The sequence below is a fragment of the Triticum dicoccoides genome, chromosome 1B, assembly GCF_002162155.2.
Source record: "Triticum dicoccoides isolate Atlit2015 ecotype Zavitan chromosome 1B, WEW_v2.0, whole genome shotgun sequence".
Classification (NCBI taxonomy): domain Eukaryota; kingdom Viridiplantae; phylum Streptophyta; class Magnoliopsida; order Poales; family Poaceae; genus Triticum; species Triticum dicoccoides.
Genome location: NC_041381.1, coordinates 297,225,032 through 297,240,465, shown reverse-complemented (window position 1 = coordinate 297,240,465; position 15,434 = coordinate 297,225,032).

Here is a 15,434-nt window from a genome sequence, read left to right as displayed (position 1 = left end):
TCGGAGAGGTATTTCTGGGCCCTCTCGGTAATGCACATCACTATAAGCCTTGCAAGCAATGTAGCTAATGAGTTACTTACAGAATGATGCATTACGTAACGAGTAAAGAGACTTTCCGGTAATGAGATTGAACTAGGTATTGTGATACCGACGATCGAATCTCAGGCAAGTAACATACCGATAAGGGAACAACGTATGTTGTTATGCGGTTTGACCGATAAAGATCTTCGTAGAATATGTAGTAGCCAATATGAGCATCCAGGTTCCACTATTGGTTATTGACCAGTAACATGTCTCGGTCATGTCTACATAGTTCTCGAACCCGTAGGGTCCGCACGCTTAAGGTTTCGTTGATAGTTTTATTATGAGTTTATGAGTTTGATGTACCGAAGGTTGTTCGGGGTCCCGGATATGATAACGGACATGATGACGAGTCTCGAAATGGTCGAGACATAAAGATCGATATATTGGACGACTATATTTGGACACCGGAAAGGTTCCGGGTGAGATTGGGACAATATTGGAGCTCCGGGAGGTTATCGGAACCCCCCGGGAGGTATATGGGCCTTATTGGGCCTTAGTGGAAAGGAGGGGAAAGGAGCAAAGGAGGGCCCCCCCAAAGCCCAATCCAAATTGGGAGGGGGCCGGCTCCCCCTTTCCTTCCTCCCTCCCTCCTCTTCCTTCCCTCTTCCTCTCCTAATAGGAAAGGGGGGAGTCCTACTCCCAGTGGGGATTGGACTCCCCCCTAGGGCGCGCCACCCCCCTTGGCCGGCCCCCTCCTCCACTCCTTTATATACGGGGGAGGGGGGCACCCCATAGACACAACAATTGATCTCTTGATCTCTTAGCCGTGTGCGGTGCCCCCCTCCACCATAGTTCTCCTCGATAATATTTTAGCAGTGCTTAGGCGAAGCCCTGCGACGGTAGAACATCAAGACCGTCACCATGCCGTCGTGCTGACGGAACTCTTCCCCGACATTCTGCTGGATCGGATTACGGGGGACGTCGTCGAGCTGAATGTGTGCAAGAACACGGAGGTGTCGTAGTTTCGGTGCTTGATCGGTCGGGTCGTGAAGACGTACGACTACATCAACCGCGTTGTGCTAACGCTTCTGCTTTCGGTCTGCGAGGGTACGTGGACAACACTCTCCCCTCTCGTTGCTATGTATCACCATGATCTTGCATGTGCGTAGGAATTTTTTTTGAAATTACTACGTTCCCCAACAACTATCTGCACATGGGCTTCGCCTCACATATATACATATACAAACTTGTGAAGGATATTATGTCGCTTACCTCAAAGCATGTTAATTAGCTATTGAAGGCTTCGTTCAGCCCGCTTTTGGCGGACTGAACCATCTCAACCACGGTACCCATCAGGGTACGGTGCTCCTCCACGACGGAAGCACGATGAAGTGCTTCCACCAAAGTGTCCAGCGCCTCCGGATTGATGGAGGTCGCCGGTGGAGTCGACGCTCCCCCCTCCTTCAAAGAGGGTTGCTCGCTCGATTCCGGAGCCGTGGGCGTCTCTGGAATAGTGTTCGGCTGGGTGACGGATTGGTCATGGCCCCCGTCATCGGTCTTCATGGGGATTGGTTCCCCCATGTTCTCGGCAGCCGAGGCATTACCTGATACGTCCATTTTGCATCATGCATTTATATCAATATTTATTGCATTATGGACTGTTATTACACATTATATCTCAATACTTATGGCTATTCTCTCTTATTTTACAAGGTTTATCATGAAGAGGGGGAATGTCGGCAGCTGGAATTCTGGCTGGAAAAGGAGCAAACATTGGAAACCTATTCTGCACTGCTCCAAAAATCCTGAAACTCCACGAAACGTGTTTTTGGAATTAATAAGTATTATTGAGCGGAAGAAATACATCAGGGGCCCACACCCTGTCCAAGAGAGTGGAGGGCGCCCCCTACTGGGCGCGCCCCCTATCTCCTGGGCCCCCTGGTGGGCCTCCGGTCTCCATCTTCTGCTATATGAGAGCTTTTACCCTGGAAAATATCGTAGGCAAGATTACGGGACGAAACTCCGCCGCCACGAGGCGGAACCTTGGCGGAACCAATCTAGGGCTCTAGCGGAGCTGTTCTGCCGGGGACACTTCCCTCCGGGAGGGGGAAATCATCACCAACGTCATCACCAACGATCCTCTCATCGGGAGGGAGTCAATCTCCATCAACATCTTCACCAGCACCATCTCCTCTCAAAACCCTAGTTCATCTCTTGTATCCAATCTTGTATCAAAACCACAAATTGGTACCTGTGGGTTGCTAGTAGTGTTGATTACTCATTGTAGTTGATGCTAATTGGTTTACTTGGTGGAAGATCATATGTTCAGATCCTTTATACATATTATTACCCCTCTAATTATGAACATGAATATGCTTTGTGAGTAGTTACGTTTGTTCCTGAGGACATGGGTGAATTCTATGCGTTGCTTCGTAAGGGGCTGATTTGGATCCATATGTTTCATGCTATGGTTAGGTTTACCTTAATTCTTCTTTCGTAGTTGCGGATGCTTGCGAGAGGGGTTAATCATAAGTGGGAGGCTTGTCCAAGGAAGGACAGTATCCAAGCACCGGTCCGCCCACATATCAAATTATCAAAGTAAGGAACGCGAATCATATGAGCATGATGAAAACTAGCTTGACAGAAATTCCCATGTGTCCTCGGGAGCGCTTTGCTTTATATAAGAGTTCGTCCAGGCTTGTCCTTTGCTACAAAAAGGATTGGGCCACCTTGATGCACCTTGTTTACTTTTGTTACTTGTTACCCGTTATGAATTATCTTATCACACAACTATTTGTTACCGATAATTTCAGTGCTTGCAGAGAATACCTTGCTAAAACCCGCTTGTCATTTCCTTCTGCTCCTCGTTGGGTTCGACACTCTTGCTTATCGAAAGGACTACAATAGATCCCCGATACTTGTGGGTCATCGAGACTCCTTTCTGGCGCCGTTGCTGGGGAGTGAAGTGCCTTTGGTAAGTGGAACTTGGTAAGGAAACATTTATATAGTGTGCTGAAATTTACTGTCACTTGTTACTGTGGAAAATAATCCTTTGAGGGGCTTGTTCGGGGTATCTTTACCTCGACCAGAAGAGCAAAGAGTTGCTCCTCAACCAACTGAACCTACTGTAAATATTTACTTTGAAATTCCTTCTGGTATGATAGAAAAACTGCTAGATAATCCTTATACAGGAGATGGAACATTACATCCCGATATGCACCTAATCTATGTGGATGAATTTTGTGGATTATTTAAGCTTGAAGGTATGCCCGAGGATGCTGTCAAGAAGAAGGTCTTCCCTTTATCTTTGAAGTAATGGCATTGACATGGTGTCGTGGAATTGTCACAGCAGATGCCCTAGCATGAGGACTTAGGTGTGGAGCCATCGCAACGTAGTTACCTTGAAGGGGTTAAAACGGGACAAGGGACACAGAGAGTTTACCCAGGTTTGGCCCCTCGCAACAAGGTAAAGGCTTACTCCTGCTTTTGGTTGTATTGTTTGGGTTTTGATTACCAGGGAGCAAATACGCTTGACCTAGTTCTTGACTTGTTGTTTCTTGCCCTAACCCGCCGCCGGGTCACCCCTTTATATACAGAGGCTCATGCACAACGTGGCCGACTCGGTGAAAGGACTACCCTTTCCTAATCATACAAGTTAAACATATGGCTGTTTATGCCCGTGGGCCTCAAGTCTCCTCCGGGTCTTGCGCCTTCAGTAAGCTTGCTTCATGAACCGCCATCTTCAACATCTTCTTGGGCCTTCTCATTATGAACCGCCAGTGGTATGACCCGGCCCCTCCTGGGTGGGTCATACCCAATAGTCATATCCCCAACATTATGCCCCGGGTTGATGTGAACTTGTTCATATCAATCTTCAACACTTGACTTTAGAAGAAAGCATTCACTGTCAGTCTTTATGAAATCTTATAACCCGCCATGACGTCAGCTCTCAGAATTGTGTTAACCCGCCATGACGTCATCTCGCATTAATATCACACGAGGCCCAAATCTCATCATATCTTTACTTTTAATGAACCTCTTGAGAATCGAGGCATCTGCGCCATCACATAATCACTTTTTTTAGTCTCCTCGATTTCCGCGCATGCTATCCATCCACTTCCTTATAAATAGGGGCAGGGGTCCTTCTCATTTTCCCCCTTGCCTCCTCGTCTTTGTCCTCTTCCTCACAACGCCTCAAGCGACCAAGCTCTACTGCTGCCATCGACCTTTGTCCACTGCCTCAACCTCGGCCGCTGCATCAACCTGAACGCACCAGAGCTCTTCCGTGCGCCTCCGCTGTCCAACAGCCCTGGTAAGCCTTCCTCTTTCCTCACCATAGATCTGCATTAGGGTTTGCTCGAGTTCTTCGGAGTTCATCTCCGTTCCTCTTTATTCCTCCCTATCTTTTGTAGTTTTGATCTGATTTTAGTGTTGATCTTGCGCGGCATCAGTTTTAGCACTCATTTTTGATATTTGAAAGCCACCCCTCCATAAGGGATCTCATTTGAGCACGTGAACTTTTCTGCTGCCGCCACTTAGGTTTAGGATTTTTTTTCATTATCCGAACTGCTGCAGATCCAAAATTATAGCACCGATCCGTGAAAAACTGTTTGTCCAACACTTAACAATTCTTCACTTATAGATCTAAAAACTGATAGTTGTGTAGGCAGCTTAACTCATAAGCCATAACCCGCCAGGTACCATTAGTCCCCTCTTAAGCCGCCGATAGATTGCCTTGCATAACTTCAACACTATCTTCCGGTTTAACACACTGCATGTTTACAGTCCTTCAATACCATCTGTTGCTTTGAACCAATGGCCGACTTAACAACATAACCTTAAACCGCCAAAATTTTCTTTCCAGATCATCATCAACAATGACTAAGACCTTCACTTCATGCAACTGGGTGCCATCCCGAGTTAGCGAGGAAGATTTGAATAATTTTGTTGAAACTGGCGTCTTAGCCAAGAAGGACGACATTCATTGGAGTGTCCCAGGCACTAAAAATCCTCCTGAGCCCAAGGAAGGATAAGTGATCGTTTTTACTGATCATATGATCCGGGGGTTTACACCGCCCGACTCAAAATTCTTTCGAGATGTGCTACAATTCTTCCAACTTCATCCTTGAGACATTGGGCCCAATTCTATCTCCAACATTTGCAACTTCCAAGTCTTTTGCGAAGCTTATCTTCAAGACGAACCCACTGTTGAACTGTTCAGGGAATTTTATTATTTGAACCGGCAGACGAAGTTCACCGACGGGCTGATACGTCTCCAACGTATCTATAATTTTTTATCATTCCATGTTGTTTTATTATCAATCTTGGATGTTTTATAATCATTATATAGTCATTTTATATCATTTTTTCTATCATTTTTTGGTACTAACCTATTGACATAGTGCCAAGTGCCGGTTGCTGTTTTTTGCATGTTTTTTACATCACAGGAAATCAATATCAGAAGGGGTCCAAATGCCACGCCAATTTACGATGATTTTTTATGGACTAGAAGGAACACTATGGGCCCTGGTTGCACCTGAGGGGAGTCCTGAGGAGGGGACAACCCATTTGGGCGCGCTAGGAGGCCCATGCGTGCCCAGGTGGGTTGTGCCCACCTCGGGTGCCCCCTGGACCGACTCTTTGCTCTATAAATACCCCAGTATTCCAAAAACCCTAGGGGAGTCGACGAAATATTCATCCAGCCGCCACAGAGTCCAGAACACCGAGGTCTAATGACGGAGGGGTTCAACACTTCCATTGGTGCCTCCCTGATGATGCCTGAGTAGTTCTTTGTAGACCTTCGGGTCTGTAGTTAGTAGCTAGATAGCTTCCTCTCTCTCTTGATTATCAATACAATGATATCTTGGAGATCCATATGATGTAAGTCCTTTTTGCGGTGTGTTTGTTGGGATCCGATGAACTTCGAGTTTATGATCAGTTATACCTTTTTATATCCATGAAAGTCATTTGAGTTCTTTGATCTCTTATATGTGTGATCTCTTATAGCCTCGTATTTCTTCTCTGATATTTGGGTTTTGTTTGGCCAACTTGATCTATTTATCTTGCAATGGGAAGAGGTGCCCGGTAGTGGATTCGATGTTACGGTGCTTGATCCCAGTGACAAAAAGGGAACCGACACGTATGTATCGTTGCTACTAAGGATAAAAAGACGGGATCCATATCTGCCGCAATAGATAAACGGATCTTGTCTACATCATGTCATCGTTATTATTGCATTACTCCATTTTTCCATGAAGTTAATACACTAGATGCATGCTGCATAGCAGTCGATGTGTGGAGTAATAGTAGTAGATGCAGGCAGGAGTCGGTCTACTAATCTTGGGCGTGATGCCTATGTAATGATCATTGCCTGGATATCGTCATGATTATTTGAAGTTCTATCAATTTCCCAACGGTAATTTGTTCACCCACCGTTTGCTATTTCTCTCGAGAGAAGTCACTAGTGAAACCTACGGCCCCCGGGTCTTCTTCCTCATATATTTGCCTTGCGATCTACTTTTTCCTTGCGTTTATTTTCAGATATATTAAACTAAAAAATACAAAAATACCTTGCTGCAATTTATTTGTTCTGCGATCTATTTACCCCATCTACAAATTTACCTCACGTCCTTTGCCTATCTTGAGGCGTCGTACCCCGAAAGGGATTGACAACCCCTTTAACATGTCGGGTTGCGAGGTGTTGTTATTTGTGTGCAGGAGATGTTTATGTTGTGTTGCTTGGTTCTCCTACTGGTTCGATAACCTTGGTTTCATATATGAGGGAAATACCTACCACCGTTGTGTTGCATCATCCCTTCCTCTTTGGGGAAATACCGACGTAGCTTCAAGCGACATCAAAAGGAATTTCTGGCGCCGTTGCTGGGGAGGATCTTCTACATAACCAGGTTCCTAATCACAAATCTCATCTCCTTGCAATTTACATTATTCGCCATTTGCCTCTCGTTTTCCTCTCCCCCACTTCACAAAAAATTGTCGTTTTATTCGCCTCTCTTTTTCCGTTTATCGTTTCTTGCCGGATCTGTTTTTGCGTGCATCCTTGTTTGTCGGTATGGATAGTTCTTCCTCTATTGCTTGCACTCCCGAGGACGAGGTCCTCAGTTTTAAAAAAAGGGGAGGAGAAAATTTAAAAGATGCTTGGTATAGAATTTGCAATGCTCATAATAGATCTATCCGTAAGCAATCTACTGTTGTGCTTCTTCGTTGTTTTTATCTTGGCATCACCACTTGGTATAGATTCGTCCTTGATACGATTACCGGTGGAAATTTCTTAATGAGTCCTCCTTTTGATGCTCTTAATGCTATGTGAAATTTGGTAGGCTCACCACCTCTTATGGTTAATGAAACAATTTTGACTCTTGAGAATGTTATGGAAAGACTAGATGCTATTGAAAAGAAAATGCTCACCGAAGATCATATGGAAATTATATACAAAAATATGCATAATTTTGCTACTAATCTTGGGTAAAAAGCGGGCAATTTTTTTAAATTGTGAAAAGAGAGGAGTACCTTAATCCATGAAAGAATAGAATAAAGTCCATCTCAGATTGATAAATTGGAAGAAATCTTTAATAATCTAAGCACGGCTTTTAATCCACGAAAATTGTTGAGGAAACTCCCGTAAAGAATAAGAAATCTAGGAACAAGGGTGCATCTTCTAGTAATAATGATGAAGGAGACCTTAAGATGATTAGCATCCATCCGAATTTTGTTGAAGTGATAAGAGATCATTTTTGTAAGAATGAAATATTTAAATTTATTCCGAGGAGTATTGCTATTGAAGGTCTTTATGCGTAATCTTTGAAGGATTCTAAGTGTTTGATTGAAGAGTTGAACAAAGATGACAAAACTTAGATCCTTGCTTTATGCCTAGCTAAGGGCGTAAAACTATAGCGCTTGTTGGGAGGCAACCCAATGAATAAAATTTATTTTTTCTTTTTACTTTATGTTCCTGAGTGTTAGCACAATTATGCTACTGTTATGATTGTGATTTTTGTGTTTCAATCAGTGTTTGTTTCAAGTAAAGCCTTTAGGATCTTCCGGGGTGATAGTTGTTTGATCTTGCTGAAAAAGGCAGAAATTTTGTGCTCACGAAAATAATTACCATAAATCACAAAAAAGAGTTTTTGCCATGATTCTTGTTGAAGAAGATAATATACAAACTATTCTGGTCTTCCTAATTTGGTAGAATTTTTGGAGTTACAAAAGTATTGTAAAGTTCCAGATTACTACAGACTGTTCTGTTTTGACAGATTCTGTTTTCTTTGTGTTGTGTGCTTATTTTGATGGCTCTACAGTTGTCTTAGATGAGTTTTTGCCATAGAAAAGTTGGAATACAGTAGATATAATACAAAAACAAAAAAATAATTGGTTTGGAACAGCACTTATAGTAGTGGTTTGCTTTCTTTTACTAAAGGATCTGACAAGGGTTTTGTTGAGTTTTGTGTGATTGAAGTTTTCAAGTTTGGGGTTATCTTACGATGGATGAAAGAAGGATAGAAGAGCCTAAGCTTGGGGATGCCCCGGCATCCCAAGCTATTATCCAAGAATGGGAAACCAACTAAGCTTGGGGATGCCCCCGAGTGGCATCCCCTCTTTCTTCTAACAACCATCGGTATGTTACCCGAGACTATATTTTTATTCGTCACATGATATGTGTTTTGCTTGGAGCGTCTTGTATGATATGTGTCTTTGCTTGTTTTATTTTGTGTTTTAAGTCATCAATCCTTGCTAGGCACATCTATTTGAGAGACCCAAAATTATGTCATGACTTGTTAGAATTGCTCTCTATGCTTCACTTAAATTTTTAGGAGCAATGGACTTGCTCTAGTGCTTCACTTATATCTTTTTGAGCACGGTGTGCTTAGTATTTTTGAAGAAACGCTCTCTTGCTTCACTTAGATTTATTTGAGGGTTAGTGAAATTTTGAAGAAATTCTCTCTTGCTTCACATAAATTATTTTGAGAGAAAGAAAATATATTATGCTCATGATCTTCACTTATATTTGTTTGAGCTTATGAAAAGCAACACATGAAAATTAGTGCCAAAGTGATAGATATCCAAGAAGGATAAAGAAAGAAGAAAATATATGTCATGAAGATCATTGGACAAAATAAACTTGATTCTTAGTAATAGTTTTGAGATATAATGATGAGATATGTGAGTCATGTTGGTGAGTAATTGTGTGCTAGTAGGAATATTGGTGTTAAGGCTTGTGATTCCCTATGCATGCACGTAAGTCAATAATCATGCAATGAAAATTATATCCTACTTGTGGTGCATTATTCGGTGTTAATTATGCTTAATGCTTGCTTATGAGATTATTCGTTTCTTGGTTGGTCGCTTCTCAATCTTTTTGCTAGCCTTCATTTTGCACCAAGTATGGCCTCTACTTGTGCATGCAAAATCCTTTAAACCAGTTTTGCCATATGAGTCCACTATATCTACCTATATGCGGTATTCTTTTGCCGTTCTAAGAAAATTTGCATGTGCCATCTCTAATTTTCAAAATGAACTTCTCTTTTGTGTGTTTGTTTTGCTCGCGGAACGGTAACGGGTAGCTAATATTTTCCATGCTAGATGTGTTATTCTCACGATGAGTGTTTATTCAATTGTCACTGCACGAGAGTAAGGCAAAAGTGTTAGGGATGCCCAGTCCCGAAATGCAAAAATGAATTTACTTTATGTTGTCAAATAATAAATCCTTGGAAAGTGTTGGTATGGAGGGCACCCGTGGATACGACTAGCCATGGAAAGTGGAAGTTATGGTGGAAAAGGGAATAACCTTTATTTTCTGTTTGGGAACCGCCTATGATATATCTAGCATGGAAAGTGTTGGGATGCTCAAAGTCATTTTCGTTGGTGTGATGGATACACCTCCCAAAATGTTTTTATCTCTATTTTTTCGCTTTAAGCTCTGACACCTCTACAAATCCCTACTTCCCTCCGCGAAGGGCCTTTCTTTTACTTACACAATTTTTACTTTTGAAATTGAGTCTCCATCCTCTCTTATAAAAGCACCAACTAGGGGACAATATGGTCGTACTTAAGTATTGGCTGTAGCTAATATTTGAGTGTGTTTCATGAATGGATCAATGTTTGAGCATGATGGGCTAGGGATAACTTGTTTTAGCATTGATATTTTGAAAGACATGGTTGCTTGTTGATATGCTTGAGTATCTAAATTATTATGTAAAAACTAGACTATTGCTTTGAATCACATAAAAGACCAAACGTCCATGCTATGAAGAAAAGAATATGATATGACATGATAAACAACACTCCACATCAAAAATTCTGTTTTATCACTTACCTACTCGAGGACGAGCAGGAGTTATGCTTGGGGATGCTGATACGTCTTCAATGTATCTATAGTTTTGATCATTCTATGTTGTTTTATTATCAATCTTGGATGTTTTATAATCATTATATAGTCATTTTATATCATTTTTTGGTACTAACCTATTGACATAGTGCCAAGTGCCAGTTGCTGTTTTCTGCATGTTTTTTACATCGCAGGAAATCAATATCAGAAGGGGTCCAAATAGCACGCCAATTTATGATGATTTTTTATGGACAATAAGGAACACAATGGGCCCTGGTTGCACCTGGGGGGAGTCCCGAGGAGGGTACAACCCACCTGGGCGCGCCAGGAGGCCCAGGCACGCCCAGGTGGGTTGTGCCCACCTCGGGTGCCCCCTGGACCGACTCTTTGCTCTATAAATACCCCAATATTCCAGAAACCCTAGGGGACTCGACGAAATATTCATCCAGCCGCCACAGAGTCCAGAACACCGAGATCCGATCTAGACACCATCATGGAGGGGTTCACCACTTCCATTGGTGCCTCTCCGATGATGCGTGAGTAGTTTTTTGTAGACCTTCGGGTCCGTAGTTAGTATCTAGATGGCTTCCTCTCTCTCTCTCTCTCTTGATTATCAATACAATGATCTCTTGGAGATCCATATGATGTAAGTCCTTTTTGCGGTGTGTTTGTTGGGATCTGATGAACTTCGAGTTTATGATCAATTATATCTTTTTATATCCATGAAAGTTATTTGAGTTCTTTGATCTCTTATATGCGTGATATCTTATAGCCTTGTATTTCTTCTCTGATATTTGGGTTTTGTTTGGCCAACTTGATCTATTTATCTTGCAATGGGAAGAGGTGCCCGGTAGTAGGTTCGATCTTACGGTGCGTGATCCCAGTGACAGAAAGGGAACCGACACGTATGTACCGTTGCTACTAAGGATAAAAAGACGGGATCCATGCTGCAATAGATAAACGGATCTTGTCTACATCATGTCATCATTCTTATTGTATTACTCTGTTTTTCCATGAACTTAATACACTAGATGCATGCTGGATAGCGGCCGATGTGTGGAGTAATAGTAGTAGATGCAGGCAGGAGTCGGCCTACTAATCTTGGACGTGATGCCTATGTAATGATCATTGCCTGGATATCATCATGATTATTTGAAGTTCTATCAATTGCCCACAGTAATTTGTTTACCCACCGTTTGCTAATTTTCTCGAGAGAAGCCACTGGTGAAACCTGCGGCCCCCGGGTCTTCTTCCTCGTATATTTGCCTTGCGATCTACATTTTCCTTGCGTTTATTTTTAGATCTATTAAACTAAAAAAATACAAAAATACCTTGCTGCAATTTATTTGTTCCGCGATCTATTTACCCCATCTACAAATTTACCTCACGTCCTTTGCCTATCTTAAGGTGTCGTACCCCGAAAGGGATTGACAACCCCTTTAACACGTCGGGTTGCGAGGTGTTGTTATTTGTGTGCAGGAGCTGTTTACGTTGTGTTGCTTGGTTCTCCTACTGGTTCGATAACCTTGGTTTCATATCTGAGGGAAATACCTACCACCACTGTGCTGCATCATTTCTTACTCTTTGGGGAAATACTAACGTAGCTTCAAGCGACATCACGGGCCCAGCTTGGAATTAGGCGGAGGTTCCATTCAAAAACGGAAAGAGGCCTCCTTCCCATATGCCAAGCCGCCCAGTCATCCCAAGGACTGGAACCAGACTTGGTTCTATTGCCAAGACACATCTCCAGAAGGTGAGAATCCCTTGCCGGGTTATCGTGAACACCGGCTCAGCAATACACACCAGCTCCCACAACACATCAGCATGAAGGAACGGGCCAAGTATGCACCCACTTTTTCAAAGATCAGAACCTTCATGGCCAATGGCTTAACTGGCATCAACCTTGTTCGGTGTTGGGTCTCTTGGAGGATCCTGCCCTTAAGCCACCACCCGGCTTAATGTGAGAGTATGCCAGCAACTTGAAAGATCCCCAATGCCACTGCGAAATCCAATTATCTGATGAAGAAGTCAATGAAGCGACCAAGGCTTTGCTGAATGAAATCTGGGCAGAATGCAGTAAAACCGAACTTAGTCCTTTCTGCACCTTCAACCAGCCGCCAGCTGTAAGTGTCACACACCATGTTTCTGGTTTGAATCATGTTTTCATTAACACTGTCCACTTATGATCATTACCTCCACAGGCTGATTCTCCTTTTTGGAAGAAGAAGCTGTAGGATAAGCCAGCGAAGAAGACCCGGACCAAGACCAAGGTTACCAAACAACCTGCCAAGAAGAAGAACGACCCCTCCGAGTTACTGAACTTGGATGACGATGGTGATGATGATGAGTCAGAGCTGGAACTTGATTCTCTTGGCTCATTTTTTTACATCTCATTGACGATGACTATTATCAGGATGAAGCGGAAGCCAGCCGTGCGGGTGATGAAGAGGTAATTGTTCTTTCCTACGGCTCAGAATCTCTGCCAAAACAGAAAACTCGCCAAGCAAGCTGGAAAGTAAGCTTTTCTCATCCTTTGGCTTATTTGGATCCCAACTTTATTTTGAAGAAGCAGCAACATGAAGGTCGCCGCACAACCCGGAATAGCGGAAGCGGGATCCTTTCCTCCGGCTTACCGAACACTCCAGCTCCCCGCAAGCGTCGTCCAGAGGTCTCAACAAATTCCGACTTAACTTATCCCAAAGCTGGTCTTTTCGACAACCTCTTAATCCTTCTAATTCAAATTATTAGGGAACATCTCATTCCTCCTCTAGCGACTCAACGGGGACTCACGTCCCAGTCTTCAAAACTGTGCCTGGGTAAGAATATTAAATCTCTGCTTTCAATCATGCACTCAATTGTTGTGTTAACCTCATCTGGTGTTTTATTCACTGAGCTATGGTAAAGCCCATCAAGAAATCAAAGGTGACAAAGACCACTGACAATCCTTCTGAACCGGAGAAGCAGTCAACAGACACTTCCTTCCACGCCCCTGAAGCCACAACTGATGAACCTCCTTTGGAAGAGCACAAAGTTTTCATAGATCATATGGACGTTGATCCAGCCACCACCAAGCCGCCAAGTCCCATCAAGCCGCCAAGCCCCATCAAGCCGACCGAAGAAAAAGTTGATGATGTTACCATTACTGGGCTTGGTTACCCAGCACCAGGCAACCCCACTGTCTTAGCAAAGCACGGCGCCAAGGAAGAAGTTTCTGTTGCTGACAAAGGCAAATGGTCCGTCAATTTAGAGAGTTATGCCCACTTCAGTGCTCAAGAGATCCACTCCGGGTACTTGAACCGCCTGCACACAAGCTGTGATTTTGAAGCCAGCTTAGTGAACTTGATGAAGGAGCATTTTGAGGTAAACACTATAGCTCCCTTCATATGAATATACTTCCATTATCCGCCAATTTTACTAGACATGATAGAATATAATGTGTTGTAGACTTTAAATAGCCTTGTAGATCAAATCCAATAGCCCCCAAGGGCCGACTTATATTTTCAAGATAAACCGGGATTGCCGATAGTAATACTTCAACTTTGCACATGTATCCCCCAAGGGCCGGTTTAAGCTGTCAAGATGAGCCGGGTCTCATTACCATATGTGTCCATAAAATCCAAGCATATAGCCCTCATGAATCGGCTATAGTCACCATAATGTAACCGGGACATCATAAAATTGTCTTCAAAAAAGAGCAATGTGCATTAGCCCCCAAGTGCCAAGTAAAATACTTGTATTGTGCTTGGGACTTTAAAATAAGATGATTTTAACCCTGCCTATTGTTTATACCATACAGGCTAAACTTACTACCAAAGAATCCCAAGTCGCCGATCTTCAGGAGAACATAAAATCTCAGCAATCTGAAACCTCCAAGGCCAAAACAGAATTGACCACTACCTTGGCAGAGATGGAAGAACTGAAGAAGAACTTCAAGGCTGCCAAGTAGGCTAGGAGACAGAGAAAATAGCTTTATTGAAGAGGGACAAGGAAGCAGAAGCGGCTCTTAAGCCGGTGGTTAAAGAGCTTGCCGGTTTAAAACATCAAGTAAATGCCATGACTGTTGCCATCTTCGGTAAGTAACTTCATATCAATGTGTTACTACCAATGCACTGTCATCATTCATTCATCCGGCTTATAAATTTACTTGGTAATTCATGCTCCAGGATCGCCCACCTTGGCTCAGATATGCGCAAGAAACTGAAATTGGACTATACTCTAATAGAGCAACTGTATACTAGCGTGAAACAAGCTATCTCTGTTGCCTAGCATAAGAAGAAACCACCAACCCTCATCAAGGACACACTGGAGAAGCTTGTGTTACCCCAACGGGTTGAAGAGCTCAAACGATCAGCTGCCAGAGCTGGTGCAATCACTGCACTAACCCGGTCCAAGGCATGGCAAGCAGATCTTGACCTAGAGGATTTAACCAATGGCTGTCGCAGTGTGAAAGAGGATGGGTCTCCCTTCAGCGCAGAGGACTTTGCTTCAATAGCTAGGGAAATGCGTCCTTTAGCAAGCAAGTTAGCTGAAGATACCGACCCGTTCCATTATCTGGGGTTTATGATGCTGACAACAAGAAGGTCAAGGCGCCAATCCATGAATCCCAGGACCTTACCCCTCCAATTCGTAAGCACACTTTTGCCCCTGACATTGACCCATCCACACTTATTAGTGACGAGGCTTTATTCAATGCTTTGACTGGGATCAACTGGGCAACCTCTAACTTCCAGCCAATGGGTGAAGAGGAGGATGATGAACCGGTGCTGGATGACCCACAACCCTCAACTCGCCAAGGCCAAGACCAGTAAACCGCGGGCCGACTTAGCATCTGCCAGTTGTGATACTTTGTGAAAACACTTATTCTTTTGGGTCGTCTGTTGCCTTGTAATAGGCTAGCTGGGAAACAATTATCTGGCATGCCATCGCGCATGTTGATATGCATAACACTCACGAACCATTTTAATCTTCTTTGACGATCCACTATTTATGCTCATACTTATTATTAACTTTGCTTAATCATGTTGTCATCAACCCTGCATATAAACAGAGGACAAGTGCCTTGGCGGTT